The sequence below is a fragment of the Rhea americana genome, unplaced genomic scaffold (assembly GCF_003343005.1).
Source record: "Rhea americana isolate MKP2758 unplaced genomic scaffold, rheAme1 scaffold_66, whole genome shotgun sequence".
NCBI classification, from domain to species: Eukaryota; Metazoa; Chordata; class Aves; order Rheiformes; family Rheidae; genus Rhea; species Rhea americana.
This window is the reverse complement of record NW_028186823.1, coordinates 2,907,815-2,925,225: the sequence shown is the minus strand read 5'-3', so window position 1 is coordinate 2,925,225 and position 17,411 is coordinate 2,907,815. Positions and strand designations below refer to the sequence as shown.

The following is a 17,411-nucleotide window of genomic DNA, read 5'->3' as shown; positions in this document are numbered from 1 at the left end:
TATATTCTTATTCTCTTAAAAAAAAAGAAGCAATTTGTTCTTTAGTCTTTGCCAAACCATTTCTGAAAGCTCATTAATTGCATAGTTAAATTGCAAGCTATTTTAAAATCTCTAGATTTTTTAATTTTAAGAAAATATTTGAAGAAAGTTAAYTTTTAACTTGTTAATAATAAAGCATGTCTGGTATTCTAAGTTTTGCTGTAATATCAGAAAATGTGGTAGGTCACTGGCTTGAATTTAGTCCAAGCTGGTAATACCCAAAATTGGCAGCTTGCAAAAGGAGCTCTATGCATGCCTCTAAGAATGATTCAAGATTAAATGTGCTGAGCAGGTGAAGATCATAGTTGGTGGTGGGCAGTGATCTGAATTAAGCTTATGTGCAGTTCAAAAGCACAATTGTATCTTTGTGTGGTATGCTTTTCTCTGAATTACTTTTTGAATTAGCTGAATACTCTAGAATTTAGCAGATTTTGACAGAAATAGCTTCATGTTTTCAGGCTTTTCTCAGTCTCCCTTATGAAGATRCTCAGCGAAATGCTTTAAAAAGAACCCTTTATCTGCATGAGTCTTTGTGTAATAAACACATCATGAGATGATGGCCCATCCATAACAAATGCTTTACTGTCCCCTCAATTTGGTATACTGATATGCAGAAGCACTCAGAATATAAATAGTGAGATAAATTTTTACCTTTGGAAGTGTTTTCTTCTGTGTACAGACTGGTCAGGGTTAGAAACTTTGTCTAAATTGCAATCTGCTATTTTTCATTCTCATTCACTTATTTAAAGGCTTATTTATCTATTTGTAATTGATTAGAAAGTTTGAGTTAGCATTTTGTTTGTATTGCTTCAGTTATTTGTCACCTGCTCGTTTATTCTGGAAGGTACTTTAGAAGCCAATCTCTGAACATTCTCATTTAAACAACAGCTAGACTTATTAAAATAGTTGCTTATAAAAATACAGATATCTGTAAGTAAAGGGAAAATAAATCCCTGTAACTYTGAGTTAAAAGACTATAGCTCCTCCAGCTTGATAGTCGGATGTTCTCAACCCAAAAATAAACAGAATTCTTGGTGAAGTTCAACAAGGTGAAATTGCCCCGTAATTGAGCAGTAACACGAACGCTTTCATGGTAAAAAGGAAATCAGTGGTTAGAGTATTTTAAGGAAAGAAGGCAAGAAGCAGCAAGAAATTGTACCCTTTGATTAAAAACCCTGGATACTGTTGTCACTGCAGCTTTATTTGAGTATGACAAAATACTGTTTTCTTTCAGATAAGTTTTTAGATAAAACTTAGTTTGCATTTCTGGAAAATTGATAACAATTAATATTCTACTAGTGTTTTTGCTGTTTATGCTGTGTCAGAACTTTTACTGTCTACTACAGAACTTTCTAAAATTCTGTGACATTTAAAACTGTTTGTAGTATTAATTTGTAATAACAGCTTTGAAGAAAACTGCACTGCATAGTTTGCACCGGTAGTCTAAAAAATCATATTTTGTTGGGTAAAAGACATTTGAAAAAAACACACTTGTAATGAAGGATGCAAAACTAAGCAGGAATTCTTTAGTTATTGTAGTCAACAGAGCTTCTTTTTTAGAAAGTAAACCTGGAAGTTATTACCTTGAGGGGAAAAATCTGGACAAGGTAATTGGCTTTGACCTTTTATTAGATCTGTAACAGTGTTTTTTGGATTTTTTTTTGTTTTGTTTTRTTTTGTCCCCCACCCCCACACCCCCTTCCTTGTGTCCAGATAAACGCCATGTGCTTTTCGATCTTAGTTTTCGTTTCTGGTTTCACATTTGGAGCTAGATATACAGCTAATCTGCACTTAAAATGATTTCCACTTCTAACCCTGGTAGAACACTTCTGGAGTATTCAAAAGAAATGACATAATTGAATTTCTTCCCAGATACTGTATTCAAATACCTTTGGAGATGTCATTAATTTGACAGCTGCCATAGGCAATCTTGTTTTTGAGAATTGTTGTAGGGATTGCAATATTTCTAACTCTTGTCTTTGACACTGRCTTAGTGTGATAAAATAAGTCGAATAAGGCACCATCAAATGTGTACAAAACAAATGAAAGGAAAAAATTCAGTGCTGAAAAAATCAGAAGCTAGGCTGTTGCTGAGTTTTGTTTGGATATTACGAGGTTTTGGAATATTTCATTATCTTGCAAACAGCAATAATAGCAATGCCTATAGCCAAGGCTGCTTTGTGCTGCAGCTGAAGCCAAACTATGCTAACGTTTCTTTTCTTGCTGTTAACCTGAAGCAAAGTTTCTGGGCCAGTTCAGGCAAAAGCTGGTTCAACTGTTTCCGATCAGTTTTGGAAGAAGAAAGCAGTTGTTCTTAAGGACTCTGTGTTCCCTGGGAAATAGTGACTCAAGCTTTAGTTACTTTTCTCGGATCTGAGGAGCCTAGCACTTTTATTGTGACCTGCAAATTCAAAATGCTGACTTTAGGGACTACCCTTTTGCAATACTCAAAGACCAGGGCTGTAGTATCAGCAAAGTTGTGTATGAAACAAAGTCATTTCTAAGTTCCAAGGGTTTATCTTCCAAATAACCTTGACTCTTAAGCAAATTGTAAATCCCTAGTTATAATAGTTTTGTACTTGAAACACTTCTTTGCTTTCCTTCAGTTGGCTTATCAAAGGAGATTCAGAGAAACTTTAAATCTGGAATGTCAGTTTTTCCCAGCCTTTGATGTACAGATACATTAGGCCAGAAATACCTTGTTCCTCACAAGGAAGATCATTTTTATCAGTGTGTTACTGGAGTCTAGTAGCCAGWTAGTAACTGAGCATATTCTAATTTAAAGTAAGGGGTTCTGTGGGGTTTGAGGAAGGAGAAAACATTTTATTAATGGGCTCCAGTTTCATGTCTGTATGTGCAAGTTGTACAGCCTTGGAATTTTCATTATTGCAAAGCAAATCCAGAGTTTGAGGAAACAATATATCATTGCCTAAACTACTCTGTCTGCTGGTAGCAGTTCTGAGACAGATTTCTTCAACTTGCAGCTCCTTCAGCTGAGGTTATTATAGATTTCTTCAGTCCAGRGACCTTGGCCCCAGGTTCTTTCTGACATCGCTTCAAAGTCAAATGACTTATTTTTGCTAACACTTTTTCAGATGTAGTTTGTCTGAACAGAGTAGGGCAGAGCTTGCATACTCTTCAGAAGGAAACATTCCACTTTGACAGCAAAAGCCTGCAGCGTTGTTACATACCCAGTAGCTGGGCACCTGGAGGAAGGGAGAATGCAGCAACTCAGACTTCCTCGGTGAAAAGGCTCAGGCTCAGCAAGACTGACTTGCTGCAGCTGGCAGCAATGAGCTGCTTTTATGGCAGGTGAGCAGTGCCAAAATCAGACCTTGCACTACCAAAATTACTTAGCAAGTTTCCCCTTTACTATTTGAAATTTATCAAGAAATTTCTGACAGTTTTCCTCAAAGGCATCAGTTAGGATCTGCTCTTTCCATTTCCTCCGGTTCCCTTAGTCTGCCTGGTGTTTCCAACATAACCATTGACTTGTCCTTTTTTAGCATCACCTGATCTATATGTTTTAGCATTGAGACAGTAATCTCTCTGCTATTTCAAATTCAGACAGTGCCGTTATAGCACAGACAGCTACTTTCTTGAATGTATACATATGGAAATGGGAAAGATTTTCTTTGGACTAAGGAAGAATGCATAATTTAGCAGAACAGGGGCTCTAATAAGGGCTACAATTAACTTTGAATTGCCAGTGGGCTAAGTGTGCTTTATTTGAGTCTACCATAATAATGATGTGAAGTACTTCTGTAGCACATGTTACATTGCCTTTTCTGTTACATCTCAGTCCAAAGAAAATCTCTAATTGTGTAAATATGATGTTAATTTGCTTTTTTTTTAGACATGTGACCTGAACCAAGAGTAGTAACAAAGAGTCTCTGCTTTTTATTTCTGATACTCAGTCAGCGACTTAGTGATGGAGACAGATGCAACATTAATTCATCTGAATCCATGGTTTTCAGCTTTTCAAAAGGCATCTGTGTATGCCTTTTTCCAGTGGAGGTTTGCCCTTTCTTTTTTTTTTTTTTTTTTTTTTTTCCTAGTAGCTTACATGTGAACAGTACTGTATAGGTGACTACTGTCGTGGTCATCGTTCAAAGACCTGTAATCCACAGAACTGAATTAAAGGCTAGTGACATAGAGGATGGTGGTTATGGAAACAAATGTAAAAGGTGCTCTCTTCCCCCTTCACTCSTCCTTTTTGCCCCCAAAAAACGTATCTTGTATGTACTGGAGTCTACAGAGAACATGCATTTGACTGCCAGAATCAAACAAGAATAGAAGTCAAYGTAGTCTCCTTGATAGCCTGCAGACCAAGTGCAACCCAGTGTATGCTCTTTCTGACTTACACTTTTCCAGAGGTGAAAAGAAGAAAAAATATCTATTAAAAAAAGAAAAAAAAAGTTTGAGCAGCAAGTGATACTTAAATACCTTATTGCAAATACCATGGAATGTGAGCTCTACTACAGTCCTCGTACTCTAGATAGAATAGGAGGATATTCATTCTTGCATGTGTGCTCTGTTCAGAAAGACCAGAATTTCTTATGTTAATCATTACAGCCTTTGGTGATAGCTCTTAACCTGGAACCTTAAATAAACCTTTAAAATACAGAATTTTGCTTCAAGAGCTGGTCTTATTTTCATAGGTGGCCTACAGAGTTAAATCTTTCCAKCATTTTAAGTATCTAGCCATCTTTTTTGCATGCAAGGTAGTGAGTGCAGTTCTTGCCCTCCCTCTTCCTTCCCCCTCCACCCCCAATTTCATTTGCTTCCTTGCTGTTAAGGAACCACAGTATTAAGGAGCAAGAGCTTAATTGTGTAGAGTATATAGTATGATAGGATTTACATGTTCTGTTTTSAAAATGTACAGATTGTAATGCAATGTGGCAATTTCTATTTTTTATTTGAAACCTTAAGTGCCATGTGAATGAAACCTTGCTTTCTGTTTTTTTCACTGTTTGTGTTTCATGCTTGGTTTTCAAATTTAGTATTCAGGAAACATACTGACTTATTTGATTTAAAGAATATTTGCATTTCTTTACCTTTTCCTTAGTTTTAGAAGGAGGTAATATTAAATGAGTTCTGTGAGGATACATAAGTAGGAAATTAAAATATTAAGCATTTATTAGCATCTTGAAAAAACTGCGTGGGTTTCTCTTCCTTTTAACCAAATTCAGGTTTTATGCTCTTTTGAGCAATTGCTGCTGACCTGTCTGCTGCTTCATGGAATGGGATTGTACTTGCCCAAGTGTCTGTGTAGTTAAAGTATTTTGAACGTAGCATATTTAGACATAACTTCATCTGAAGTATCTGCCTAATGGAGCAGTCTTAATGGAATACTTTAATAGCCCAAAGTGGTTACCTGCAATTGCTCTAGTGTATTTCAGTCAATTACAAAGGAAGGCAATATTTAATGTTGAAGAAGTTGAGCTAGATGGTGTAATGAACTGGCAGATTGCCAGTATGATCATCTCTGCAGGAGAATTTGTATTAATGTGATGCTTTTCATTTGTTCTCTAGAAGGTCACCAGTAATACGTCAATTGTTGAATTTTATCATAGTTATCAGTGTCACCCAAATGACTTATCCTTTGAGTTAAAATCCCTAGTCTGTTCAGTATAGGTTTATGGGCAGGTCATTGCTGTGTATTAACATATTAGTATCAAAGAGATTATTTTAGCTGTTTCATATCAGAATTTTAAATCAGAGATGGTTTGGTATTGGGAAGAGTCTGAGAGAATTGTCATTACAACACTCATTGTAAGACTGAATCTGGGTTTTAGCCATGGGGATAAATAAAATGGCACAGATTTTAGAACTGTTAATRGAAAAAAGGCAATTAATAACTTTCGCTGTTACTTTTAAAATAATCCTTACAAGAACACTAATATTTTAAAGTTGTAATCTTTATTGTAACAAGGTCTGAACTGTTACATATAAAATGTTTATTATATAAGATGTTTATTTGTTCTTAGTGCTTGTGTTCAAGCACAAGCTCAAATTCCTTTTTTTGAGGTGTTAGACTATTCGGAAGTGTGTTTGATTGAGACTTAAATAATCCTTGTGTCCTGAAGATCTTGGTCTAGAAAACAAATGAGACAGACTGAGACAGCAGTTTGAAAGTGAACAAATTTGTCCTTCTGTTTTGCATGTTTGTAGTCACCTTTTCGTCCAATTCCTGTACTCTGTATTTCTTACTCTTTATTGTCTTCTGCTCTTCTGTTCTTCTGTTCCGGATCTCATAATAAAATATTACTGTCAGCTCATAGTTCATTTGTAAGGAACCTTGAAATATTGCATGTATTGATGTTGATACTATTGCAGTCATGAATATATTGGTGTTATAGTTGACGTATTGCAATGTACATAATACCAGATGGTACTAGTATTAAGCCCTGATACTATTGGATATGATTTTACTCCAACTCTCCGTGGCAGCTRTGGCAGTAGCTTGCTGCCTTACCCAGCTGCCTTTTGAAAACAGTTGACTTTTATGTTTTTTGTTGTTTTTTAGTTTTCTAATGTTATATCTAATGAATTATCTTTTGTGTGGACATTAAATGCTTACCATATATGTTCCAAACCTTTTGGAGGTGTAGGAGGATTATTCTGTACTGTCAGGGTTTTCATGCCCCATCCTGTCTTTATTATGAAATATATCCTTCTAGTGTTCTGACTGTAGAAAATAAAATAAAAAAATACCCACAGTACAAGACCTTTGACTCAGTGGCAGATAGTCTCAAGTCTTAACTGATGCTTCTGCTTACCATAGTATGAGCAAAAGCTTTTGAACTTCTATAATTGAATATTGTTTCAATGGACGTGTTTAACATAAACTAATTCTCTGAGGTGCAGGTTTCCATCCTGAGTTTGAGTCACTTCCCTAGTCACAGTGTAGCCTGTGAGGATGTTGGCTGTGGGAAGGTGTGATGGATACGGAGTCGTGCTCTGCGGGGGAAGATTCTCAGTACGACTTGTAGCAGAAAACGTCTTCTGGCTATTCCATAGCAAGGTGACAGGAGAAAGGTAGAAATGCAACAGAGTTGAGCCCAGAGGAAACAGAGGCCGAGCTGCATTTTGTGCATCTGTGTCTATTCATTTGTGTGTTATTTCAATTTTACTATCAAACTGTTGGTAGGAATGAGGTTTTAGTGCAAAGAGTCACAGGATAAAATACACACAGTCAGCTTGAATGTTCTCAGTTATTTTTAATGTATGCTAATTGAGCTGTGAAAGTGAAACCTTTCTTGCTGTATGAAATGAAGTTAGAGTTCTTTTACTGAGATAAATACAAGTCTTTATCTTATGTGTTCAGATGGAATTTGAACTTTCATTTTCCCCAACAATACTTCCTTACCAATGGACTAAAAAAGGCTAAGATTTATTTTTCAGGTATTGATGATTAACAATACTATTTTTCTTCCCAATTTCAGCCACAAGATATCATTAATATTCCTTTGTGAAGATGAGTTTTTCTTTTCTTTTYTTTTTCTTTCTTTTTTTTTTGAGGGCTAACAACTAATGGTAACAAAAGGAAGTCAGAGCTTGGCACAGTAGTTAACTAAAAGATGTTAATGCTCAGTAGATGATTTAGATTTTGTGAAGTAGGATGGGATTTTTTGAATAACATTGTTTAGAAGAAGGTTTTGTAACAAAAAACACGATTTTTATTTTCCTTTTGACCTTTCCCCCATACTATTCAAAATTTCCTTGTATTATTGCCAGAAGAGAAACATACCACAAAACGTTCAGCCAGTAGAGAAACAGATCTGCTCATTCCTAAGGATTTTAATTTTGCTTCATTTATTGAAGTATCTTTCTTCCCATTTACCRTAGATCTTGCAATGTAGAATATAGTAATTTGCACTAAGAATATAGTTATGGTCTGTAACTGGGTAAATGACTTGATTAAGCAAAGTGCTGTTGTTCATGCATTCTTTATCTACTGAAAACTCAGAACTTAAATCAGGCCTTGTAACAGGGCAAGTGTCTTGTAAGGCCTTGTAGTAGGTATTTCAACTAGCACTTTTTCGCAGAAAGAAACAGAGAGGAGGGGATAGGCTTTTTCTCTAGACCCATCTGCTTTCTGTTGGCACAGGTATATTTTCATTTATGMAGTGAACTGGCTCAGGAAACTCTTYTGTTTCTTCCCAATTTCCTTTCCTCTGTTCTTTTCCTTGTGTATTTTTAGGTGAGTCAGTGCTGGTCGGGTTAACTGGCAGCTGCTGGGGGGCAGCTGTGAGCAGCCGGGGGAGTTGAGGAGCCCGGACTGTCTCTTCTGGCACAATTCTGGCTTAAACGTTTGTCCGACTGTGGCTTCAGCAGTTCTGTCACTTCATTTGTTAAAGGGAGGAAGTCTAAATCTTATTTTTAAATGTCTAAGGTACTGAAGTGTGTATAATCTGTTTCTTTCATTGTAATGCACTGGTTTATTAGATGAATGGCTCTTTCTCATGCATTTGCCTCATAGGATGCTTTTGCAAATGCAGCAACTGATTTGAAACTGTTCTGAGAAGGTTTTGGTCAGAAATACTTGTGCATGAGTGGCCTCAGTTGAATAAAAGTCGTAATGTTTCATTTTGGAGCAAAGGATTATGTCACAGAAAGCAGCTCAGATTCCCTCCCCCCGCCCCCCTTTGCATTTTTGCATCCAGAGAGAATTCCCCTTTGCGCAAGTCTCTCCTTTTCCTGCTGCCTGCTTGCCGAACGCCTCGGAGGAGAGCCTCCGTGATAGCCCCCGTGCACACCCCTGGCGTGGGGAATYGCTGAATGCCACCTTCTCTCTTCTSCCACGTTCTCCAGCCACCTTGGTGGCCTCCTTAGGGGCTCGTTCTTCCTTTGTCACTCTTGTGTCGGGGGCGCAAAGCTAGATGCAACATCCAGGCGGAGGCCAGTGGCCCAAGCCTTGTGGGCAGAAATAATCATGTCCCTCAACGTGTTGGCTTTGCTAATGTACCTCAGTTCTCCAGGTGTAACGACATTTTTCTTCTATGTTAGTATGCATATGTAAGATAAACTTACTAATGTAAAGATGAAGAGAACATTACGTTATTGCTTTTTCAAATGTAGTCTTAAAAAATGGCTTGAATTTGTAGTTTAATTTACTGACTGATTTCTCTTATATGTGTTGGCTGGCTTTGCTATTGTTTTTGATTTTCTCCTAGATAGTCTGGATAGTCCACAGTTAAACTGAACTGCCAGGGAAAAGGGAAACCCACRCTATTTTGTCTTTGTTCATCAAGAGGAGTTAAATATAAAGGAGGATTCTCTTTATCCGAAATAGGTGGATCAAATCAAAGCAATTTTGCCTAACTTTCAAAATTKCCTGGGAGAGTTTGACATTATGAAGTCTGAATTTCCTAGATAAAGATCGTCTCAAGTTTAGTGATAAAACTGAAATATGTGTTGTTTTTTTTGTTTCAGATACTTGTGTACATAAGTTGGTTAGAGAGTCCTGCCTTTCACTACCTGAATCCTTTTAACAGTGTGCCAAAGGTAAGTGATTCAGGCCTCCTTCTTGTAACTAAAGATAAGGAGTTAACTGTGTATATTGTTTGGTTTACGCTTTCATGTGGTGCAGTGCTTGCAATTATTTTTAAACTACAAGATAGATTATTAAATAGCAAGTTTTTTTCCTTCAGTGATCTGAGACAAATCAGTTCTATCTTTTGCTTTTTAAAAAATGAATAGGGTCATATTATTATTTAAGCATGGGACATTGCTGCAGCTGTTTTTGACTGTTACCTCTTATCTACTGCTTTAGCTTTGGACTTTTTTCTCCTAAGGCTCTGTAGAGAAGATAGTGTGGTAGGGAAGGGTGTGGAGGAGTAGTGGTCATTCATAGCCTCTGGTGTAGCAGGCTCAATATTGTTCATTGATTTTTCTGAAAACTAAATAATAGTTTATAAGTATTGAAAGTAAGTAAGTTTTGTATACCTGGGCTTTTTTCTTAAGAGCACATTTAGTATTACTTTCTGTATAAATTCAGGGTATTTTGAATATCTTTCTGGGCTGGCTGTGAAGATCTGAAGTAGTCTAATGAAGCTGAAGTTTTCCATGCAATTCAGTTTGTGGTAGAGCCTAGCTACCTTTCTTTAATCCACATACCCTGTTGTCTGTGTTTAGTAACTTAGTCGATCCCTGTGGTTTAGCAGAGACTTTATTAATAGAAACTTTTTAAAAAATGAAACCTCATTATGATGCTACTGAAAAAGGCAGAACACTGAATGAACACGCTAGTCACTGCATCACAGAACAGGAAAGTGGGGATCTTAGTTTTATTCATGACTTTACCAGGCGAATTTATTATTTCTTAGTCGAGTTCTTGGTTTATAAAATAAAATWAAAAAAAACTTCTTCAGAAGAAGGTTACGATGATTAATTATTGACAGTTTGGAGACTTCAGATAGAAAGCAATGTATGAAGTCCTTGTGTATCTTTATTTTGCTGTGAATTCTGTTAAGACTGTCCAGTGAAGTGTTTTTAGATGGTTAAATTAGACTCAATCTGTTTAAATATGCAAGTGAACCAGTTAGAATTAAAAATRATAACTAATGCAGTCCAGTCTTTAAATATCTGCTTGTATTTTGCCAATGATTTGATTTCCTTCAAGCTAGAGCAGGAAATTTTGAAATACTAGGATAGCARATTCAAGATGTTACAATGGACTTTRTCACCACTTTTTCAAATCAGTTGATATCTGTACACTTATTTAAAGACTTGTTTATAACCCTGCCCTTTCCAAGAGACCAAAATTTAACTTGAACATTCTGTATTTGTATTTAGAGACTAATGRTGAGAAATAGTATGTGGAAAAATCTTGGAGTGAAGACTCCAGTAAATTTTCATATACTTTTTGTATGTAATGTAGGTAGTGGACAAAATTAAAAGGCTCTCAAGAGGTTTATTAAATACAAAATAAATACAAAAYCCTGAGGCCACTGATTAGTCAAGCTATGGACTTAATCAGAGTAGAATGACTGTAATTTTTCTGCTCAGAATTAAGCTTATGTTTTACTGTGGTCYGTATTTCATATTTATTTCAAACATGCCATATAACTGCCTTAAAAATCCACAAAACAAAAAATTCTGTAGTTCATTTGACTTAGTTTTTGCTRCTTACAGACCTCTCAAATATTTTCTCTGTAGTAATTTTCAAGGACTGTGTGTTCTGAGAGTATTCAGTTCAAATTTAGTTAAATTAAAATTTGGAAATTTAGCAAATCATTATGAGGTCATGACATGGACAATATCGTTTTTCTTGTCTTGCCTTAAAAAAAACCGTTATTTTGGTTGAGGAAAAATATAATTGAAATGTAGACTGGAGTTAGAGTACTCTTAATTTGTTGAAATATTTCTGTGACGTTTGGCTTATAGAAGAATTTTSTTTCTTTGTTTTCTTTTTTTCTGAAGTCCTTGTTTCAAAGCGTAGAAAAGAAATGTTGTTCTGTATACTTCTGTAAAAGGCAATAAATACATAATAGARGAGAGGAGGAGAGGAAGAACGTCCTCTGTATTTGGAATCTCAGGGTTCTTTTAAAGAAGTATGGGAACTGAAATTACTTAAGTATCCAGTTAGGCTACATTTCATTTCAGTAACAAAATGTAGCCTATTTGTTGTATTATATTTAGCATCTTTTCTGTCCCTTATGTGCATGTGTATACCATGATGCATGTTTCTGATGAAATATAATCAATTTGGTGAAGATCTGATTCTGCAAAACATAGTGTTCTGATTCCTTTCCAAAAAGGGAATTAACACATAGATGTAGCTTTATTACRACCAATACTTGAAATACTTTGTTGGATCAGACATACTAAACATTTTGCCCTTTGGAAAGGAAATGCACTTGGTCACAGAGTAAATGTTCATAAATTTTACTGAAAATATGTTCTTTAAACTTCACCAAATGACAGAAAATAATACTTCCTCATATAATTTTGTTGAGTGTTTTAGTTTTATGGGATAGTGAGTATCATAGGTTATTGAGATCTGCTAAGTCATCTTTCATCTAGCTGTGAAAGCTAGTTGTTGCCCTTCCCATCACTCCTTCATTTCCCCTCAAGATAAATGTATGGATGCATCCACAATATTTTTTATTTAAATCTTTCTCTCATTTCTGCAAGGAAAATAGTATGAAATTGCAGACAGTCTAATATTGTTCTCACAGTTATTGCAATTACAGTTGCTGCAACGCTATCCTAACAGCATTTAAACTATTTTAAAGCTGTACTGCTGTACTTTTGAACTTGTTACTTATTCACTTACATTGTCTTTGAAAAAAAAAAAAGGTCTCATCTTGTATTTTCACAACAAAATATTCTGTAAAGTGATTACAGTATGTGCAATAAGCAGATGTGTGGGGTTTTTGTATTTTAGTGGTACAAGTTCAGATAAAATACTTTGGGAAATTTTCTTTAGTAGGAAGAAAGGCAGACTTGTTCTCAAAACCTTATTATACACCTAAAGGTGTGGCACATACTATTTAGGTCGTTTGTGTGTGTACAGAAAGGAGATTGTTTGACAAGGTTTGTGTTAAAAAGGTACAAAGGAGAGCTGATCAGGCCTTCAGTATTCACCAGGTTTKCCTAACTGAGGTCAGAGGCTGGTTGTTACGGTGCCACAGTATTTGGTGGAGGGCTTAGTCTGTGAAGGTTTGCAAATCACTGCTACTGAAATGCACTCCTTAGTGCAAGATTGGGGACTTCAGCACTCATGCTTCCGAAAAATTGACCTTCTTGTTCACTTGAAATTTATATMTGTTGTTGTTRTTGTTGTTTTTAACTTGGTGGAACTATTTGTAATGCTTTATCAGAATRGTTCCTGGTATTTTTTTGTGGATCAGCATATTTGCAGTTGTTAATGGATTTTTGAGGAATTAAACCTAAGGAAAATATTAACTACTCATGATGTTTCATATGAGTTAGCTTCATGTGAAGCTTTTATGAAAGTGATTAAGGGGAGAGGTATGTACTGAGTAATGTCAGTTCCTTTTTCCAAAGTGTGGGGGAAAAACAAAACAAAACAAAACACCTTCCCACTAACTGGTAATTATGCCAATTATCCYAGGTGCCTGAAGTGTTTATTTTAAGACTTTGAATGCAGCTTTTAGCTTTACTTAAAAAAATACTTAGAGTTTAGTATAATGATCAAATTTGCAGAACGTAGCCCTTTATTTGTTTACCAGTTGTATAATGTTCTCTCTTCCATCCACAATTACAATTTAGAAGAATACTTTCCTCCTCTTACCCCCCCCCCCACTAGTATACCCTTAAAGTATTTTATTATGTTAATTCAGGGAAAGTCAATTCTACAATATATTAAGTAATCTTAGGGACATTATCTTCTTAAAATTTTAACTACATTTTTTGTTTTTTTCCTATTTGTAATCATTGTAATACTTTACAGGAAAATACAGGCTTTTTTTTTTTTTAATAAATTCAAAATAGATAATTAAGAGTCACTCGTCTGTAAACTTTTCCAGCCTTGGTGATAGCCTCAGATACAACCTGGGTTTKTCGAAATTAACAGCATCTTTTATAGCCCACAAAYAGCCTTTGTGTTATGCTTTATGGCTGCAATCCACACGGATTCCTTCTCAGAGAGAACACTACACAGCTTTCCAYAGTACGTAAAAATTCAGTCCAGTAAAAACAAAAAGATGATCATATTTTTCCTGGTGGAAGTAGGTTTGTGGTTTAATAGCCAACATGAACTTTATCTTTTCATCCTGTGTGTCAGTTTTTCTGAGACAACCCCCCTTTTTTTTCCTGAAAAGAATTTGGTATACTAGCTAGCTCATGAGCACAACTAGAAATAGACCTAAGCTTGAGCTGTGCCCACATGTGCTTGGGAATTGCCTTCAATATCCTCAATGAACAAATTTAAATGTCTTGACCAATGTTAAATGGAACAACATTGGCAGAACTGGGTATTGAGTACCTATTTCTTGGGTCACTGAGTAAACATATCCCTACATTAAATCACTTTCTGTTAAAAGATTTGACTCTATACTGGACTGCTGATATAATTTAGAATATGATCTTTAGAAACTCTTCAAGATAGCTTATACAGTTAAGTTACATTAAAGGAGGCATATCTTGAGTTACTGAAAGCATTTGATACTAAGATAAATATTGTGTATAAGGGCCTGCATCAGGGAGAATCAACTTGAGGTTTTTGAGGTGTGTAGACTGTAGCAGCTCTGGTGCCCTCACTGCATAGTGTGATAACGCTGTGCTGGCACAGGAGGGGTGGTTTAATAATCCAAAACCTTCCTGAAGGAGGAAACGGATTAGCAAAGCAGCTGAGGCTGGTGTTACTGCGTCACTCCAAGATCTTGCAGCCCAACCAGCTCGGTCTTGCCCCACAGAGGAGCTGTTATCTTCTGTTTGCAGCCTYGTCCTGGAGCCTGCCCTCCCCTCGGTTCCTGCGGTGTGCCCTCCGCGCTCCGTGGCTCTGCCCCACGGCAGGCTTGGCTTCGTGCTTCTCAGAATCAGGAACACAAGCCAGCATTGGCATGGGCCATCACTGGGCATGGGAAACTGGTGTAAAATCAGTTGAAGATTTGTTTCTCCATTTGATAATTGATGGGAAGACAATTCTGCTTTGGTGGTTTTGAGGGAACTTTAAATAATTCATTGTTCATGTTTAAATCACCAGTGTAAAGTAGAAATACAGTTAAAACTATAAACTTACGTATTTCCAGTAGTTGTCTTGACGTATACCATATAACATAACATTCACATGATTGATGTATTATGATATTTGAAAACCAGCAATTCTGCTTGCTGAAATACTTCGTTCTTAYGAACAGGAAGAGATCATACATGCAGTTCATCTCATTTCATACCTACTGAATGATATTTTGTATGCTGAAGAGACATTCTGGGTAACTTTGCTAATATCGGTGATTTCATGGAATAGAAAGTACTTAAAGTATGATACATTTGCTGTGGAGTTCTGTTTCTAATATCTTAGTAATTACAAGCCCAGATTTAATTAACTGTTTACACTGTTGTAGCAAAGCTTGAATGGTACTGAGTGGATAGAACTGAGAAAATAAACTTGTCCTGTTGCTTATTTTTTAAGGCAGCAGTAATGCAAAGCATAGAATACCATGCACACTGGTAGAAGTATTAAAATTCTATTTTTATTTTCCTTGTTTTAAATTTGGTCTCATTTTAAAACATCGTAGGCTGCTTGTAGTCTTCTGGATTTAAGCTGATGCTCCCCCCTTTCCTCCCCTTTTTCTTTCAGGGATTTCCTGCAGTTCTCATCTCATCTTTCCTTATTTTGGAGGCAGTTTCGTACATCTTCCTCTCTGTTGTTTGCTATAATAGACATTCTGTGTAGCTCACTTTCTGTTCTATCACACTTTTTTTTTGTTTTCCTTGTCTCCTTTAAGTGATCCCTCTCTTGCTTTTTGATTCAGTAGCTAAATGCTCAGTCCTTCCAGTAGTTACTCTTCTACTGTCATTGCTACTTGCACYGTTTTTCTCCCTCTGAGTCCTTGCWTTTCTCTTTGCCACTTTTCATCCCTGTGATCCCTTGTTCTACCTTTCTATTGGCCTATAAAATTTATCTGTAGTGTTTTTTTTCTRATGAGAAATATTGTCAACTTTACAGAAATATTTCTATGCCCAAGTTAAGCTCCTGCCTTTGATGCAAATATGAAGTGTGTCAGAGAGATCCTTTGCCTAAAGCAGCAGGTAGTTTGGGGGATCCAGATTTTCCCCAAAAGCCTGACTTTGAGTTCTCTATTTTTGCACCAAAAGCAAAAGTTCTTTGTCCATGGGTGCTTAGAGCATTCCCTGATAAGTCGGATTGTCTCATACCATTAGTTCCCAAGTTATCAYGTACCATCCAAAAAAATGCTGTTGAGCTGAGGCTTAGACTTCTCTTTACATTTGGTCTCTGAATTTGTCTTTCAAGATTGAACAGAGTAACTATTAGTTTTCCTTTTTTAGTTCTCTCTGAAGGTTACTCAATGGCATACTCTACCAGCCCTGGATTTCTATAGGGTCTGGAAAGATCTATTTCTCTGTTGCTAGAGTAATATTTTATGATGGCGAAGGTCAAAGTGCTTCATAAGCTGAAACATTTMTCTCCAAAGAAAAGGGTGTGACATCCTTAGTTTTGCTTAAACATTTTAATGATAAGTACAGACCTTTTATATAAATGTCCATAGAAGTGGTTTTAAAACTAGCTTGTAAGCGAGATTTTGACAGTTGTATTCTTCAGAACGTGAATTTACTSTCAGTGGAATAATGAAAATTTGCATTCTTTCATGCTGACTTGCACTTTAGCCACTCTGGGTGCACTGCTGCTGTAAGGTACTCTCTGAGCACCAYGGGTTACTGAAACTTATGAAAGTCTTGAGAGCTGTAAGCTGTCACCCTTTTCCCATGTAAATGGTAGTACAGCATCAAGTGGCCAAATGAAGGTGTCCCGTGTGTGCAGGGTTTACRCCCAAATGTGTGAGGAACAGCTGTTCTGTATTCATTAGGAGAAAATGTGGCAGTAGAGAAATTAATAGGATGTTGTTTGTAGCTKGCTTCCTGGCAGTGGTCTAGGAGATACTGAGGTGAGTGATGGTAAGAAGCTGACCAAGCAGGCCACAGGCTAGACTAATAGTTCTGGTAAGTGGATGCTGGGCATCGCTGCGTCCTGGTCAGTAACCCAATTGATTCTGTAGAGTCCTTAAAAATAAGTGTAACAAAAATGGAGAGCAGCATTTGATGCAATGAAACAGTACTACTTATTTTTATGGGAATAACACTTAGTTTCACGTTTGAGTTTTTGAAGGTAAATGTATTATACACTGGAGAAGCAGGAACAAAGCATCAAACAGCATTCAGTCTAAGACCTGTTCCTCAGGGTTTAATTTTCAACAAGAAGCTTAAGAACAAAACCAAAWAAACTAAAAATTCTTGGTATTAGGCAGTTGAAGCATTCATAGGTTCTGCCATCCAGGAAAGGAAAAGGTGTTTTCTTCCTCTCTGAAGTTCTTTGTGAGGTCCAGGGGAGCAGGAAATGGATCTGTCCACCTTGCACCCCTACCTTAAGGTAATTAGTGAATTTTTATATGCTTGCTTCTAGTCATCAATGAGCAGTGGGATTGTAAAAACTTGGCCCTCTTCTCATACGCTTCCCCTCACTTCTCAGTGTTTTTGTACACATCTTCTTAAAAAGGCCAGTCATTGAGGCATAATGCAGAATTGATAACACTACTAGTTTATTCTAACGCTTCTCTGTAAGGTCTGATTTAGGCAATGAAGGAGCGGCTTTCCTTCTTCTTTAAGGTTGCCTGTAACGTGGTTGTAGGTGTAGCTGTCTAATACATGTCAAGGTACTA

The 17,411-nt window shown here is 36.5% G+C and overlaps 1 protein-coding gene across 2 annotated transcripts in view; it reads left to right on the top strand.

The window, feature by feature from the left end:
• Nucleotides 1-17,411, top strand: part of NCK2 (NCK adaptor protein 2) — a 92,028-nt gene that overhangs the window by 24,237 nt on the left and 50,380 nt on the right. For both annotated transcript variants that reach the window (XM_085320871.1, XM_085320872.1), the window contains one exon: nt 9,478-9,549. The gene's annotated coding sequence lies outside the window, so the exon portion shown is untranslated. The remainder of the gene's footprint in view (nt 1-9,477; nt 9,550-17,411) is intronic.